This window comes from Anas acuta, chromosome 6, assembly GCF_963932015.1.
Source record: "Anas acuta chromosome 6, bAnaAcu1.1, whole genome shotgun sequence".
Taxonomy (NCBI): Eukaryota; Metazoa; Chordata; class Aves; order Anseriformes; family Anatidae; genus Anas; species Anas acuta.
In genome coordinates this window covers 35,852,997-35,867,907 of record NC_088984.1, presented here as the reverse complement: position 1 = coordinate 35,867,907, position 14,911 = coordinate 35,852,997, and the positions used below count along the sequence as shown (strand labels likewise).

The window sequence follows — 14,911 nt, the reverse complement described above, 5'->3', positions numbered from 1 at the left end:
ACTTTTAAAAACTGTTTTCTGCTGACAGTGGGGAAAAACAAGCCTCTCCCTCAATGCCTGTATTTGGGGAATAAAGAAGCCTACAGCAAGTAATGCCCACAGTATCCCACCAAACCTTGGGTTACTCAGCATTTATTCCTCTTAATGATCCCCTCTTCCCTTCTTCCTATACGCTTTTTCCCGCTAGGGCTTGCAGCGGAGAAGGGGACTGGGTCAGTTGTCTTCAGCTGTGAAACTCAATTTGGAAACTTCACTCTCTGCCGGCGAAACAGAACTGAAACATACCAAGGAACGGACAGGAGTGTGCTTGCCAATGCCATACGGGAAATCTCCCAGTAATGAGGAGTTGGGAGAGCAAAGTGCTACCCCTGTCTGCCTGGTTTTCTCTAAGAGCCATGCAAAAAGACAACCCGGGTCAGCCTGGCCCAGCCCTTGGATGATACATTAGTCAAAAATGCCAGGTCTGCAGACAACCCCAAAGACCCTACTGTTACTTAAAATCAAGATAAGTAAACAGCGAGATAAACAGCGTGGTTTTACAATAGGGTTCTTCAAACCCAGAGCAAAGCAGCAAGACCAGCAGGACTCCCTGAAAAGGGCCAGGCATGCCATAAAGCACATTCCAGCTCTACTCACAGAAGAGCCTGTCCCTGAGGAGCAAGCCACACGTTTCCCAGCCCACCAGAGATGGCATGGGACTGCAAACACATGAGATGCCAGTGTCCCCAGGACGTGTGCGTGTGTACATGTGCGAAAGCACGTGGAAAAGTTTTGAGAACTTCACCTTTCTCTTCTCTTCCCGCTCTCTCCCAAGATGGGGACCAAGTCCAAAAGCAAAATGGAGAGACCCTGGCCTCCGCAATTGGTTCAGACACTGAAGTCTGGAGCCATGCAAAGCGTAAGAGCAAAGCTTTTACAACCTCCAAGCAAACTGGGACACAGCTGTACTGGGTGAATGCTTTGTGACTGATGCTCAGACCCACCAGGAAAAAGACTCACAAACTTGCATGGTTCTGGTACACTCTGCAACAGATCTGGCACCGCACACAACAAAGAGCTGCAGCTCCTCCCTGTACCCCATCAACACAAAAGAAAATCCTTTTTCTTTTTTTTTTTTTTTTTTTCACCCTAGGAACTGCAAAACAAATGAAAGTTAATGTTAGTTTTTACCACTTCTTTCTGACAAAGCGCGCCTTGATGTTAGTTTATACACCAGAAATCAAGCTCTGGCTTCCCTGGTTCTGGAGGATGTGATGGGGAGGTTACATAAGGGTGTAATAGGAGCTGTTACTTCCTTTCCCAGTTGAAGAGAAAAAGCTGTGGATCAGGTTACAGACTCAAGGGCTGGTCATCACTGCTGCAGCCTTCCCAAATTTTGCTAATAATCCTCCAACAAACAAGAGAAGCTGCTTAGATACCTCTGATTTCAACATACAAAGGCTGTGAGAATTTAAAAGACTACATGTATAGCTACTAGGGAAAGAAGAAGGAAAAAAAAACACCTTTATTTTTGCATTTCATCAATCTCAGGAAACTCCCCAAGCTTGAAGCGTGCAATCACCCAAGTCGCCGCTTCACATTTCAGTTTGCTCCTCATTAGCACAACAAAAAGGATGAATGAAACAGAAGGCCAGATTTACAGGGCAGCCTGGCACCGCACTGACCACCCGGAGCACACCTCCAGAGGGTTTTTAGGCTGGTACATTCATGTTTGTCCCAGCTCTGACCACACTGAGCACGCAGAGGGTGGCCCAGGCCAGCACGAAGCTGTTCCCCAAACCGCTCCGCTCGCTCTCTCCTCACCTTCCTCCCTGGTTCCCAAGCCACTGCTATGACTGCTGCCGAAGGGAGATGGGATCAGAACCCAGCAGGAGGAATTTCTGTTCCCACAGAGCTCAGACAAACCGGATGACCTCAGAGGATCATGTGAAGAAAGTCCACGGCGCTTCCACGAGGCAGGACGTCTTCAGCGCATTGCCAGCAGTGGGAAAAATTAATGGCTTGGCTTATGTTTCCAATTTCCCTCTCCCACTTCCTCCTCTCGTTTGCCAGGCTTCATCCTCCCTTCCCCCAGAAGCGATGGCAGGCTGGCCATCCACATCTGCCCTTCTGAAGGCAGCGCAGACGAGGTTTGAAGGGGCTAACACATGGAGGTAACGCAAAATCCCATGCCCTGCTGTTGGTTTCTCGCTAATTTCCTCCCTATGGATGGGATGGGAAGAGATGGGATGGGATGGGAAGGGATGGACGACGCTTTAATGAGTTCATGGGGCACCCGATGGTCCTGCGGTGCCCACAGGGAGCCCGACCCCTTCACAGCGCCCACCCAGCACAGGAGCACCGCGGCACACGGCGTGCCACAAGCAGCGATGCCACGACCACGGCACCTCAAGGCAGCACGGCGAGGCACTGCACTGATGCCCAAAGCCAGCTCTGGAGCCGGGAGCACGCCACTGTTAACTTCACGGTGTTTGCCACCCGCCGGCTCCAGCTCCCTTTCCCCAGCCCGGCTTTGCTCCCGGGACCTGTCCCCGCCGGCAGCCATTTTACCGCCCCCCGGCCCCGCACGGAGGCTCCCGGCCGCCCCCCCACACCCCGCTCCCTGCCCGCAGCCCCGGTACCTCCACAGCCAGCGGCTCCCCGGCGCCTCCCGCCCAGCCGCCGGCGGTCGCGGCCCCGCAGCAGCCGCGGGGAGCGGCTCCGCCCCGGCCCGGCCCCAGCCCCAGCCCCAGCCCCGGCCCCGGCCCCAGCCCCGGCCCGGGAGGGGAGGAGGCGCCGCCGCCGCCCCGAGCTCGCAGCGCCGCCCGGCGGCCTCGGCACGGGCAGGGGCTGCGGGGCCGCCTCGGCCTCGCCCGCTCCTTCCACCCTTTTTTTTTAAATCCCTTTTCCTCCAAGCATCAGTGAAAGTTACCTCAGGATTCCCGTTTCTGCGAGCTGCTGCTGTACCAGCGCAGCGCCAGGCACTGCACGCGTCTCACCGAGGTGCCTCAGTCAAAACCATCACCTCACGGTTAAAATCATCACCAGTCGTTGCATTGAAAAGGAAAATTTCTGCCTCGGTTCTGAACTTTCTCCACTCCCTTCACCCAAAGGAGAGGAAAGCTCATCGCCGCTGTCCGTACAGGCTCCTGGCGCTGCGCCTCAGCAGGGTTAACACGCCACAGCGTGTGCTTCGAGCCTGTTCGACGCTGAGAGTCCTGTAAATAATTGTCCGTCCGTAACAGCTGCTGCTTGGCAGCATTTGTAATGCAGCCTGTATTAAAAAACATCCTCGGGAGGCTGCCTTGTCCTCCAGGCGATGAACCCCAAGTATCCCCCATTGCCCTCTTCCAGCACTCCATCCCCGCCTTGCTTCAGCTCTGCGTGAAAGGCATCTCGTTACCCCTGCTTACTCTGAGGTAATTTAGCATCATCACTCTTTATAAAACATGAATCAGCAGCCCACTGCTACACCTTACACTTTTTGCTTTGTCCTGGCTTAATAAGAAACATTGATCCTGAAAGCTCTTTTTCTTCTTTCCTTAAAGCAAGCTAGTGCAATAGAAAGGTTATCACTGCGCAAACTTGGGCTTTTTTTGCCCTTTTTGCTACATCTGCTGGACTACCACAATCACCACTGGCACAGCCTGCAGTAAATTAAAATGAAAAAACAAATCTGAAAGATGTGCCTGGTCACAGAGGAGGAACCTCCAGGACCAGAGATCGGGGATAATCTGCCCTGTTCAGGAGCACTGCCCTGCTGCACCCCTCAGCAAGCAGTCCCACAGCAGCCTCCTGGTGCTGCTGGCCTTTGAGGAGCATCCTGCAGCCCCCCCAGGACATGCCCTCTGCTCTCAAGTGGCTCTCAGCTGGGGTGAGAGCATGGCTCTTGGCAAAACAAAATCCCGCTGGCATTAACGCTGAGGATTTACTTCTTCCCGGTCACTCACCTGCTACTGGGTCTGCCTGGAGATGTGGAGTGCTGCCCTTCTCGCTCTCTTCTCCTCTCTGACCCAAAAACCCATCTGAAATATCTTCCCCTACAGAGACCACATTAACAACAAAGCTTTTGCTTCCCGCAGCAGATTAAACGCTCTCACAAAGCAAGGAAAATGGTACAGCTGTGGCCAAGTCCAGCTCACTCTAATTTATGGTACATTTTTGTACCTTTTAAATCTGAGCGCACTGCAGGTTACAAACCTTTTCCTGAAAAGCAACAGCAGCCTAGATCTCTTTTTTTTTTTTTTTTTTTTCCCCCATGCTTTTAAATTCTGTCCTGAAGGGGGACGGATTATAGTTTCTTGATTACAGCCTTAAGGGCTACAGTTTCAGAAGGCAAACAAGTCAGGTACAAAACCAACCAGAAAACTGTCTGTTCCTCAGATTGCAAGGGTACATCTGTGGAGATTCTGGGTCCCATTTGCACTGACAAACCACAAATCAAGCACACAGCAGTCCTCAGCTTTATCTACAGCAATATCTGGCAATAAGAGCAGTAGTTAATGCCTAGAGCTATTTCCTAGCCAACCTCACAGAGAAAAGGCACAGAAATGCTGAAGCAGAAACTTTAAAGAACAAAAATAGATCTACTGTGAAACTTAATTTCTACTGTATGTGCAACAAGGCAGCGTAGTGACCCAGTCTCAGCCACGTTCATGGCTCTCTAGTGAGTTACCCTCACTGTAAATGCAGAAATATCTGACAAGTTGCTAAGTAAAACTGGATGGGAGGTAGATGTGCTCTCAAACGCATTGAGTTGGTTTAGCCACGCATTTAAATACATTCAATAACATAATTAACAGGTCTGTACTTCAGGTAGAATTTTTTAATTTGTAACTTAAAGTTACCTTTCAAAAGAAAATAAAATGAGAAAAACACTCGTATTTTCCTTGTTCCTAGGAAAACAATCTTTGTTTTTTTTTTCTAATCTTTATTTCAGATACCAAGGATAGTTACTGATTGACATGATTTATTATTTCATACTCCTTCAGGTATACAATTCTCATATATGGAGAGAGAAACCAACTACGTAAGAACAAGTTATTCCTATTCATAAAGGAGGAAACTGAGTGAGTAAGAGTAACACTCCCTCCCTCCCTGCCCCAACACAGAAAATCCTTGACAGAGCTGACAACACAACTTAGACAAACACATTTTTCATCTCCCTCTTCACCAGAAGACCAAGCTTTGTCACTGTTCCTATGTTCAGTGAGAAAGTTCTAGGATTTTCTAGGACCTTCAGTAGGGTCCAGACCTACCTCCTGAGAGACGAGGTCACCCCAGGAGACATCTCCCCCTGTGTGTTAGCGTTAAGCACAGGGCAGCATCTGAGATGCAGCACTCACGTTTTTTTCAGGCTGCATCAGGCTTGAAATCCCTTTGGTCCTCGACACAAGCTACCAAAGTCTCCAGACTAAGCTCGTACACTTCATGCTAAAGGTCTTGTGATAGCAAAGAATCCCCCTGGTGTGGACATGGCTCAGCTCCCACCTCCTCACACCACACGCCAGGCTCTATCTAGTGGCTGAGTGCTTCCTGCACGCATTTGGGACCCTCACAAAAAGGTGTCCTTGGTCATTGCAAACACTAGGAAGATCTTTACATTAGCACTGTACAAGATCTTTACATGATCAATGTAGCACTTTACATTTCCTACTGATGGAAAACAAACAAACAAAAAAAAAACACTTTTTGGAGACATAGTTGCATGCATCCCTTCACAAAGAGCCTCTGAAGCAAATAATCAAAACCATAACTTAGGGAGGGAAAGGACCCAGTGCTGTGTGAGATTCAGAAGTCCTCAGATTAGGTGGTAGGGGAGAAATCCGCATTTTGGAACCACGTAACACTAGGGAGAGGAGTCTCTTTGTGTACTGGAAGACAAACATTACTGGTAAAACAGCTGCACTGCAATCTCCAGGCATACAGTGGAACACAGCCTGAAAATACTTGCAGCAAGATAACTGTGGATGTTCTTGTCCCACTGCACATACTTTTCACAGAACTCTTTGATTTTATAATGTATTGCTGTGGTTCCCCAAGCACAATAGGTGTTGGTTTAATGACAGAGTTGCACTGTGCTGAGATTTCCAGCCACACGTAACATTTGCCTGGGGGGATTCTCCCTCCTACATGTGTATGAACATAGCAAAAACACAGCTTTATGCTTTGTGTGGTCGTCTGTCCTTCAAGACTCTGGTTAAAAGGGAAACATTTTCTTGGATCATGGATATCGGACCAGGACTACTGTTGCAAAGAAAAAATTACCCAGCACAGGTGCTGGGAGCTAACTGTAGGTATAAGCAAACTTCTTTCCAGAATAAAACCAAACAGATTATACTAATAAATCCCGCACGTCACATACTGAGGCTTAACAAGTTGCTGCACACTAGGAGTGATCAGTCCTGTGTGGTAGTAGGAAACAATGTGGGATTTCTACGATCCATTTATCCAGATTTCTAATGAGGAGTTACGCTTTGCTATTATTTTTTTCATTATTAGAAGCAGGTTTGCTATTTCCACTCGAATTTGAAAAAGTGAAAGCTGACAAAAGCTTACCAAAAAAAAAAAAAAAAATATCGTGGTAGAAAAGGGGTTGCACAGAAGAATAAAAGCCAATGCAAGCATAAAAGAGGATGACCTGGGCCTTTAATAAAAGGCTGTGAAATCTTTGCACAGACCTTATAAATACTAATACAGGTAATTGCATATAAGGAAATTATTTGGCATGTTTCCTTTAATAATGTACAATTCTCTCACCTTACCTGATTTTCTTAAAGAAGAGGTTAAAAGGGAACTGCCCTTGCAAGTATTAAAACCTTTTTGACTCCACACAAAAGCGCAGGCTGATGAAGAATGCAGTCAAACTCCTTGCTGGCTATTCATAGCACGGTAGAAATACAAAGCAACAAAGAAAGCACGTAAGTAACGGGGAGAAGAGCAGCATGGAAAAATAAATGGCTAAAGAGCCCAGAAACAAAATGTTTCTGGAAGTTCCCTCCTAATCATTTCTGTAAGTCTGAGAGCCTTCCACTTCCCCTGCTTTCTAAAGAAAAGCGATCAGCTTACCTCGGGCACATAAGGACAGTTTTATTTCCAACTTAATTGCAAGAAAAGCCGGCGGAAGGTAACCCAGCTGTGATGGATGTGACTGCACATGCCAGACAGACATTGCCAGCATCAAAGTTCTTCCTATGTTCCCCAATTGTTAACTACTCACTGGAGATTGAGTGTGGTTTATGTGCAGAGGAATAGCAATTTCTTTGTTCTCCAACTTTATTACAACATAGCGAACTCTTTAGGAGCGCAATTTTTTGCCAACAAGAGGCAAATTAATAACACATGTACATGGCACATTTCTGCTTCCACCACAGGTGAGTGCAGTGCTTGTAAGAGGTGCGATCTGCAGCCTTCTTACACCAAGGACCTTGGATCTAGCTCTGGCTACGGCACTGTGAGCCAGCTGCAGCTCTCCTGCAAAAAGCGGGGCTACAGTGGTGTAACCTGTGCCTTGGCCAAAGCTTTAACTCTATCCAAATGGAAACGGAGCAAACATCAGTGCAACTTTCCTGTGTACTGCCCTATTATCTCATCATCAATGCACTTACTCAAGCTGTTACTCTACCTGGTTCAAGCCAAGGACTTCATTAAATGTCAGCACGAGACTCTCAAAACACAACTCACATGAATGCTGCCAGCATTCACAGTGCACAGTTTCACTATTCTCTGTGATTATTACTCTGTGTAACGTATAGATTATCATTTCTACACTGACAAAATGTACACGTTATAATCAAATGTATTTTTGAGATTCAAAGCCTGGTTCAGCCCAGTTCTGCTGCTTCAGAAAGACACTCTGTAAAATCCAGAACAGCTACCTAACAAAGCTCACTATATTCCCAGCACCTGGTAGTTCTCGTGCCCGCTTCCAACATGATGCAAAAAAAAAAAAAGGCATAAGGAGAGCAGGATGTAAACCAAAGCACCATGCCAAGCTGCAAGGAGCTGCAGAGTGCAGGAGGGGTGAGGTTTGCTGTTTCAGGGCCACACATGCACACAGCGGCTCCAAAGGTCCCGTATCACGTGCACAAACAGATGTTGCGAACAGACACTTGCTAAGCTGGCTGGCTACTTGCTTCAGGCAGTCCTGAACAAATAGAAATGGAAACAGTCCATAGGATGCGTTATCTCTGCAGTAACTAAAGATGTTCGGTTGACTTTGGACTAAATTACCCAACAGCTAACACACAGAAAAAGCAGATGTGAAATAAACTGATTTACTGCTTTAATATAAAATACAAATAGAAAGGGTCCATACACGACCCTATGGTTTCTGTAATGAGTCTCTGTAAGAAAGCGCAGCTCAGAGAGAGAAAATAGCTAGAAAGCTGCAGTTTCATCTGCATAACTCATCTGCGAGCTCTGCAGCATCCACTTAAGGGATGAATTACTGTTTCTGCCTTAAAAAAGATAAAAATAAATCAGAGAGGGGTCCTGAGAGAAACAGATCAAAAAGCAACCTTTCCTTCAGCACATCACCCATCCCAGGAGCCAGTGGAAGTCGTAACCTTTGAATTTAGTAGAGCACAAGGCCTGGTCCCCCTGTACATTCAGAAATACTGAGAAGCAGATGAGGAAAAAAGGCGTCTGCCCCTCCTTTCCACCTCATTTGCTTCCTAGGCTTCTGCAAAAAAAATAAGAGCCCAGACTAGTTGAAGCTACTTGCTGTATTGCCTCAAATCTATCAGTTGCATCAGCAAGGACAATGTCAGAAAACCTTTTCCTACAGGGTGCACAATGAGGGTTCCTGCACCGTACTGTACAGGGAAATGTTCTCTTTAATGGCCGAGCATCACGCTAAGCATGCTGTCAGAGTCAACAACATGCTGGCACGGCCGCAGAACTGTTGAAACAGGACAAGAAGCAATGTGAAACACCAACAGCGACGCAGATCCTGAGGACACACATGCTACTCAAGCTCTTGGGAAGAACACTCATGTCGAGAGAGTTCCTGTGATTTGATGCAGGGACTTCACATCTGGAAGAAAACACATTTTCCAAGGTGCCACAGTGCAAGCAGTGGGGCTGGTCACTTTATCAACAGAGCACACCAGAAGAGACAGAAAGTCTCCAGAAGGCTGAGTTCTTTTTTTTCAAACAAAGCTGGTAGACTTGAAGTAAAACTCGTAGGCTATAATGAATGCTTTTGACTGTAGGGAGAAAAATGAATGGCTTGACTCCAGAAACTGCCTCTGCCTACATATAGAACTAAGTCTGTAGGAGATCCTTATTCAGCGACTTTACTGCAAAAGACATTAATTTACATTTTCTTGTTTAAAGAACAGATAACTTTCTCCATGTGGGAAATTCCTGCAGACCCAGGCTTGGAGGAATGAATGAGCACTGCAAGGAATTTCATACATTGCATACAAACACTGGCGACTGGTGCCACGCTAAGGCCTCAGAGATTATAAGGAAAATGCAGCTTTTTCAGGGCAGAGGCTAGGATATCAATGCCTATTAGTCTGCAGCTGCTCACCTCCTGACAGCATAGCTTGAGATGTATGAGGTCTTAATCAAGCTCAGATGAAAGGAAAGGTTTCTTTTAATTGCTATCAATGTTAATGAACAACTCGGTCTTGTTTAAACATCCAGGCAGCGATATGGGTGAATATCTGAGTTTATCATGTCCTCAATCTTTTGAACAGCTAGGCTTTATTTGCTAAGCAAGGAATGAGCTTACCCTGAAAGGGATTGGCTGAACCTGAGGTCTGGACTTTAGATAACCAAATGTTTGGGATTTGATGCAATTTTGCCTCAGCCACCTTTGCTGAGTTTTGGGCTGTCTTTGCAAACTGAGCAGCTAATGAAAATTGTCGTGGCACCTTCAGGTTAAACAGAAATGCACATTCTCACTCCAAAAGGCTTTTCCTTGGTGGTTCTGTATCTAAAAGATAAAAAGAAACACTGAATCTTTGTGCCAAAACTAAAAATACGAACAGAAGTGGATGTGCTAGTATTAGCTAGGGTTTTGCTAGTTCTTGTGTTTGGAGCAAAGGATTCCAAATTAAAAGCCATAATGGGAGAAAAAAAAAAAAAGTATCACACATCAGTTTTGTTTTTAAAAACAAAAAGTCCTTCTTAAAAACATTGGAAAAATTAGACCCTTTGCCTCTTTTATGGGGTAAACTCGTATCTGCTCATTTTATTCTTTAGTTTATTTGCTTTTGATTATTCCAGCAGCCTACAGCAGCAATATTGTTCCAAAAAACAAAACAACAACAAAAAAAAAAAAAACACAAAGACATTTAATCTAAGACAAAATGGTATCTATGCATTTTTAATCAGAAGGATGTTTCTACTAACATTAGATTTTTACAAAACCTTTTGATTTTACACTTTTCATATATAGAAACTCAGATCATGCATCAAAATACCTCCTGTGGAATTAGAATAGCCCTGTGTAATTACTAACTAACTGCAACAAGGGTTTTCAAATGCTTACTCACTTGTCTGCTCCATGTACTGTTGCACAAGAGCTTCTCATGAATTTATTAATCATGGACATATCACTGATGAAATATTCAGTATGTTGCACTGGGGCTTCCTGCTCGTCCCCCCAGGGTGAACTCCTTTCCTATTGCTCTGGCTCACTCAGCTTCTGTATTATTGACTTCTTCAGTAATACTGCAGTTTTATCTTTCAGGTTTTTGAAGAAAAAAGTTGCACAGGCAAGATGAGATACCAACTAACCCATTCAGCTGCCTGCAGAAACAAAGTTCCCTCCTCTGCAAGCAATATTCAACTAACTCAGGGGTAAGTGCACTCTTACTTGCCAGTGATATTCATTCAGACCCTACATCCTTTCCAGCTAGTGTGGAAGGGTTGCAGCTGCTTCTGCAGCCTCTTAGCCTTTTCAGCTCTCACTGAAATCAAACTTTTGGGAAATTTGGTGGAATTCGTATTCAGCAAAACATCTGTTTTCTGGAAATCACCCTCTAAGACTGGAGCTTTATTGGTACCAGACAGTGGGGGACTTCACCTTTGCAGCTGAATTACTACTTCCTCAGTAGTTTCTAGAATACTTTTGTCTCGATGCTTTAGAAAAAAAAAAATCTAAGTTAAACTTCCTGATCCGCACAGTAGGATCATGTCACTGCTTCACACAGGATTATATTCACCACCGCACTGATATCCAACACAGGAACGTCACCTACCACTTAAGTAGCAAAGGTTTCCTCTAGGGGACACAGCTTGCCTGTTAGCAGGAGACCACGATACAGCAGAGGAAACTGCTCTCCTAAAAAGATATTTTCCTAAAGGACCCACAGAAACACAAGCTAAGAGAAAGAAGAAAAGGAACAGCCTGCCCCCAGCTGCCAGCTGGCCTTTTCAACTTCAGCTAGCACCTACAGCAGCTGGAGCCGTGGCTGGGAGCCTTGGGTCACAGCAGGAGGGAGCTTGGCAGTGGCTGCAGAGCCCAGGTTGTCCCCCAGCCCTGCGGTTCTGCTGTGCTTCTGGCCCACCTGAGTGTGACAAGGGCTGCTTGCTCCAGCTGAAAGCACGATCTGGTCTTCACTCACGACACGGTCCCTCCCTCAGAGCCGGTGATGTGAGGCACACGCACTCCCATTTTAATACCAAGCAGCTCGTAATTTTAACTAGGGAGACCGTGCACACATATAGCCTTGTCTTGCCAGTAAATAAAAAATTGAGTAACGCTGAACACTGATCTTAGACTTCACATTGTTTCAGTTGTCACTTACTTTAAAGAAAAACAAACTTTTTTTTATCTGAAGAGAGGAATCCTACCGATCTGCATGTGTCCCCCATTACCTGTGTTAAGACATCATGAGCAGCACCTCCACATGATTTTTTTCTTTCTTTGCCAACCAGTTAGCTATAGCTGATTTCAAACACCACAGTAATCTATGGTAACTCCGTTATTTGCACAAGGGATGTGTCAAATACTGTCTTCTTACACAGCTAGAATATGTGATATTCTCTTTTTTCAGCATACTCTTCCGAAAGAAGGAAGTATTACATATTCCAGCTCCACAGGGTGCCAAACACAGACATCTCCTGAGCAAACAAAATAAGTTACTCATTATAATGTAACTATAAAGACGAGAATATGAGATTACAAGAAAACATCCTCTACGCAGCTATAAACATTAGCTGCAAGGCTTACTATTCACCACCATAACATCTTGCTGCCAGGCTTATCCTGATCCCTTCTTTTCACATTGCTAAAGCAAGCAGATTTCTTTTTTTTCCCCCATCATTATGGAACTTCTGTGCACTGCTTTTGCAGAGAGGAAGGGACACGTAAATGAGTCAGCCACTTGGAGTCAATCAAAACGAACACTGGATCATGTGCTCCTTGTTTTAAGGCCTGACCCACCCCAAAAAACAAACAAACAAACAAAAACTCAGAAGCAAATAGCCCGAGGAATTTCTGCTTTGGCAGGTCTAGCATGAAGCACTAGCCAAACACATTGCTACTGGCATCCATTCTTGGAAATTTTAAGCCAGAAAAATCATAGCTTGCTTCAGTATAATTAAAACAGACACTCAAAGGGGGGGATTGCCAGGCTAAGTTAAGAAATTATACAAAATACATTTTAACAATCAAAACGTCTTGAGCAATCAAGAGAGGGGAAAATAGTATTTCTATGCTTTGAAACTAAATCAGGAAAATAGAAAACATTACACATAGTAGTAATTAGATGACAATTCTCCCTTAGGCCCTAAAACAGTCAAATTGAGACAGTACTGTGCATTAAATCGCATGTTCTGTAGGTCTTAATTTTTGCAAGCCCTGCACCTTTTGCAAGTTTCTTTGCAAAGAATTGTAAGCCATCACCCAAGCTCTGCATAAATGCATGCCATTCTCTCCAGAACATCGTTAGACCTTTTTGATGTCGCTGCTCAGATGGGTGAACTTCACATCTTACCAGGAACATGTTATTGGTGTCGTCCACTGTGTGTGCTTCTCTCGAGCTTTTTTATCTTGGTCGTGGAGGGGAAAAAAGCCATTAAGCAATTTAATGATGGGTTAAGGACAGCTCACGTCTAAAACCATTACGGTCATCTCAGCTATTCCTGTCAAGCTCCATATGGCCTCTATAGGAAACAATTACAACTTTACAAGAAAAAGAGTTTCTGCCCAGCTTGTTCAAATTTTAACAGAGTTTGGACGTGTCAGTTCATTCTGCTATTTTCAAGTCACTTTCCTCATTTTATAATGACTTTAAAACTCCTTCTGAACAGGGCTATTGTCTCTTGGATGGAGCACCACGTCTGATTTCCATCTGTATTAAATACTCCTTAAGACTCTCTCCAGCCATACAGACGACCTTCACCGAACAGTGTGAAACTCAGATGGATTAAGGCCCATTGCCAATGCCAGAATGAACTAAAGGGAGATCATGGAAAGGAAAGGTGAAGGAAGAGGGTGAGCTATGAGCTGTGACCACTGGTTCTATTTTCTTTGTGAATGGCAACTATCCATACAGTGACATTTCATCTATGAATTCATATTTGTTAGCAATATTGAGTAACAGCTTTCTAGTCGTATGTTCTGAATTAGCAAATAGTGCTGTCCTCAAAATGCTGTAGTGAACTTGTGGCAGGGAAGTTAGAGGAATCACAGACTTGCAAGGTTTAGGCATTGCTAACTTGGAGGCAAAGTTAGGGTAACTCAGACCACAGCAGGTTTACTATCACCCTGTGAAGGTCCAGGTGGATAAGACTGTGGGTAAAGTATATAAGATATAGGATACAAGAACTTTATCCAGCCTATCATATTGTTTCTGTACTCCTCAAGATCAATGGTAGAAGCTTCCTACATCCTTTCCTGAAAGAAATCTGGGGGGGGTGGGGTCACAAGCCAGGTCAATATGTTAAGGTTGTTAAAAGAATGAATGGAGGTATTAACTTACTTCAGATCCAGGATATTCTAAATTGCTTCACTGAATCACATCCAAGTTCTGGCTGCAGACTGAGCTCTGCTCTGCCAGCCACAAAATCCAGAGGCACCAAAAGCTGCTCACGGGCAAGGCTGTCCTCTGCTGCGTGCTTCCAGTGATTACTTTAAAACACAATTTCAATGTACTGAGCAGTCTGGTTTCTAGGAGTTACAGACTAATTGTTCCACAGGCTACAGCATTTCCTACCTGTCACAGGCAGGTTTGACTTGTCTTCTTACCTTAATTTTGAATAAACAGATAACTATCTTCCTTTTTTTGTTGGTTTTTTTTTTTTTTTTTGGTTTTGGTTTGTTTTTTTCTTTTTTTTTTCTTTTTTTTTTTTTTAAATGCATTTATAGGAAAGCACTGCTTCTTCTGTCATTAATATTAAACTGGGAACAAATGCAAATCCAGTGAGCAAGCACACTGTAAAATGACCTTCCACAGCAGATCCAGTTTTTCAGCAAAAGGATAAGAGACATTAGTTTGGGAAGCAAGGATTTGTTTTATGATTAAAATTTATTGGATTAATTCTCTATTTGTCAAAATGAATTTGAACAGCCTTATCATGTATCTTATACAAATGTAACAGGAAAATACCACCACCATTCATCTTTAATTGATTTCTTTCTTTTTCTTTCATGTTGACCAGGTAATTGTTCACATACATAGAAAAACTACACTTGATAATACAGAGTACCAGTACACAGTCTGAAAACCTGGTATCAGGCTATTTCTAGTGATCTCATGGTTCTGCTATGATTCGTGAATATAGAAATCCATTAAAATGCTTTCATTAATCCCCGATGCTTTTACTGTATGCAAAAGGCACGCCGCTTAAATACCAAATTATACAATAGGCTTTTCCCTTCTGCCATGCCTCCCTCCTGAGTCTCATTTGCTTAAGGAGGAAAATGAATGACGAATTTGAGCTACGTCAATGAAAAATTTAGAGACAAGTT

General features: G+C 44.5%; 1 protein-coding gene and 1 long non-coding RNA gene across 5 annotated transcripts in view; one reads left to right on the top strand and one right to left on the bottom strand.

The window, feature by feature from the left end:
* The window catches only part of MYO1B (myosin IB), a 106,551-nt gene that overhangs the window by 86,856 nt on the left and 4,784 nt on the right, over positions 1–14,911 (bottom strand). The window contains exon 1 of one of the 4 annotated variants that reach the window (XM_068686538.1): positions 2,912–2,934. The exons of 1 other annotated variant lie outside the window; for it this stretch is intronic. The gene's annotated coding sequence lies outside the window, so the exon portion shown is untranslated. Of the gene's footprint in view, positions 1–1,803; positions 1,943–2,621; positions 2,748–2,911; positions 2,935–14,911 lie in introns of those variants that run through there. 2 more of the 4 variants (XM_068686535.1, XM_068686537.1) reach the window with 2 other exon arrangements.
* LOC137858579 (uncharacterized) lies at positions 1,964–14,061 on the top strand. Its single transcript, XR_011097861.1, has 4 exons — positions 1,964–2,153; positions 4,971–5,048; positions 10,685–10,794; positions 13,252–14,061. It is a non-coding gene; the product is annotated as an uncharacterized lncRNA (long non-coding RNA).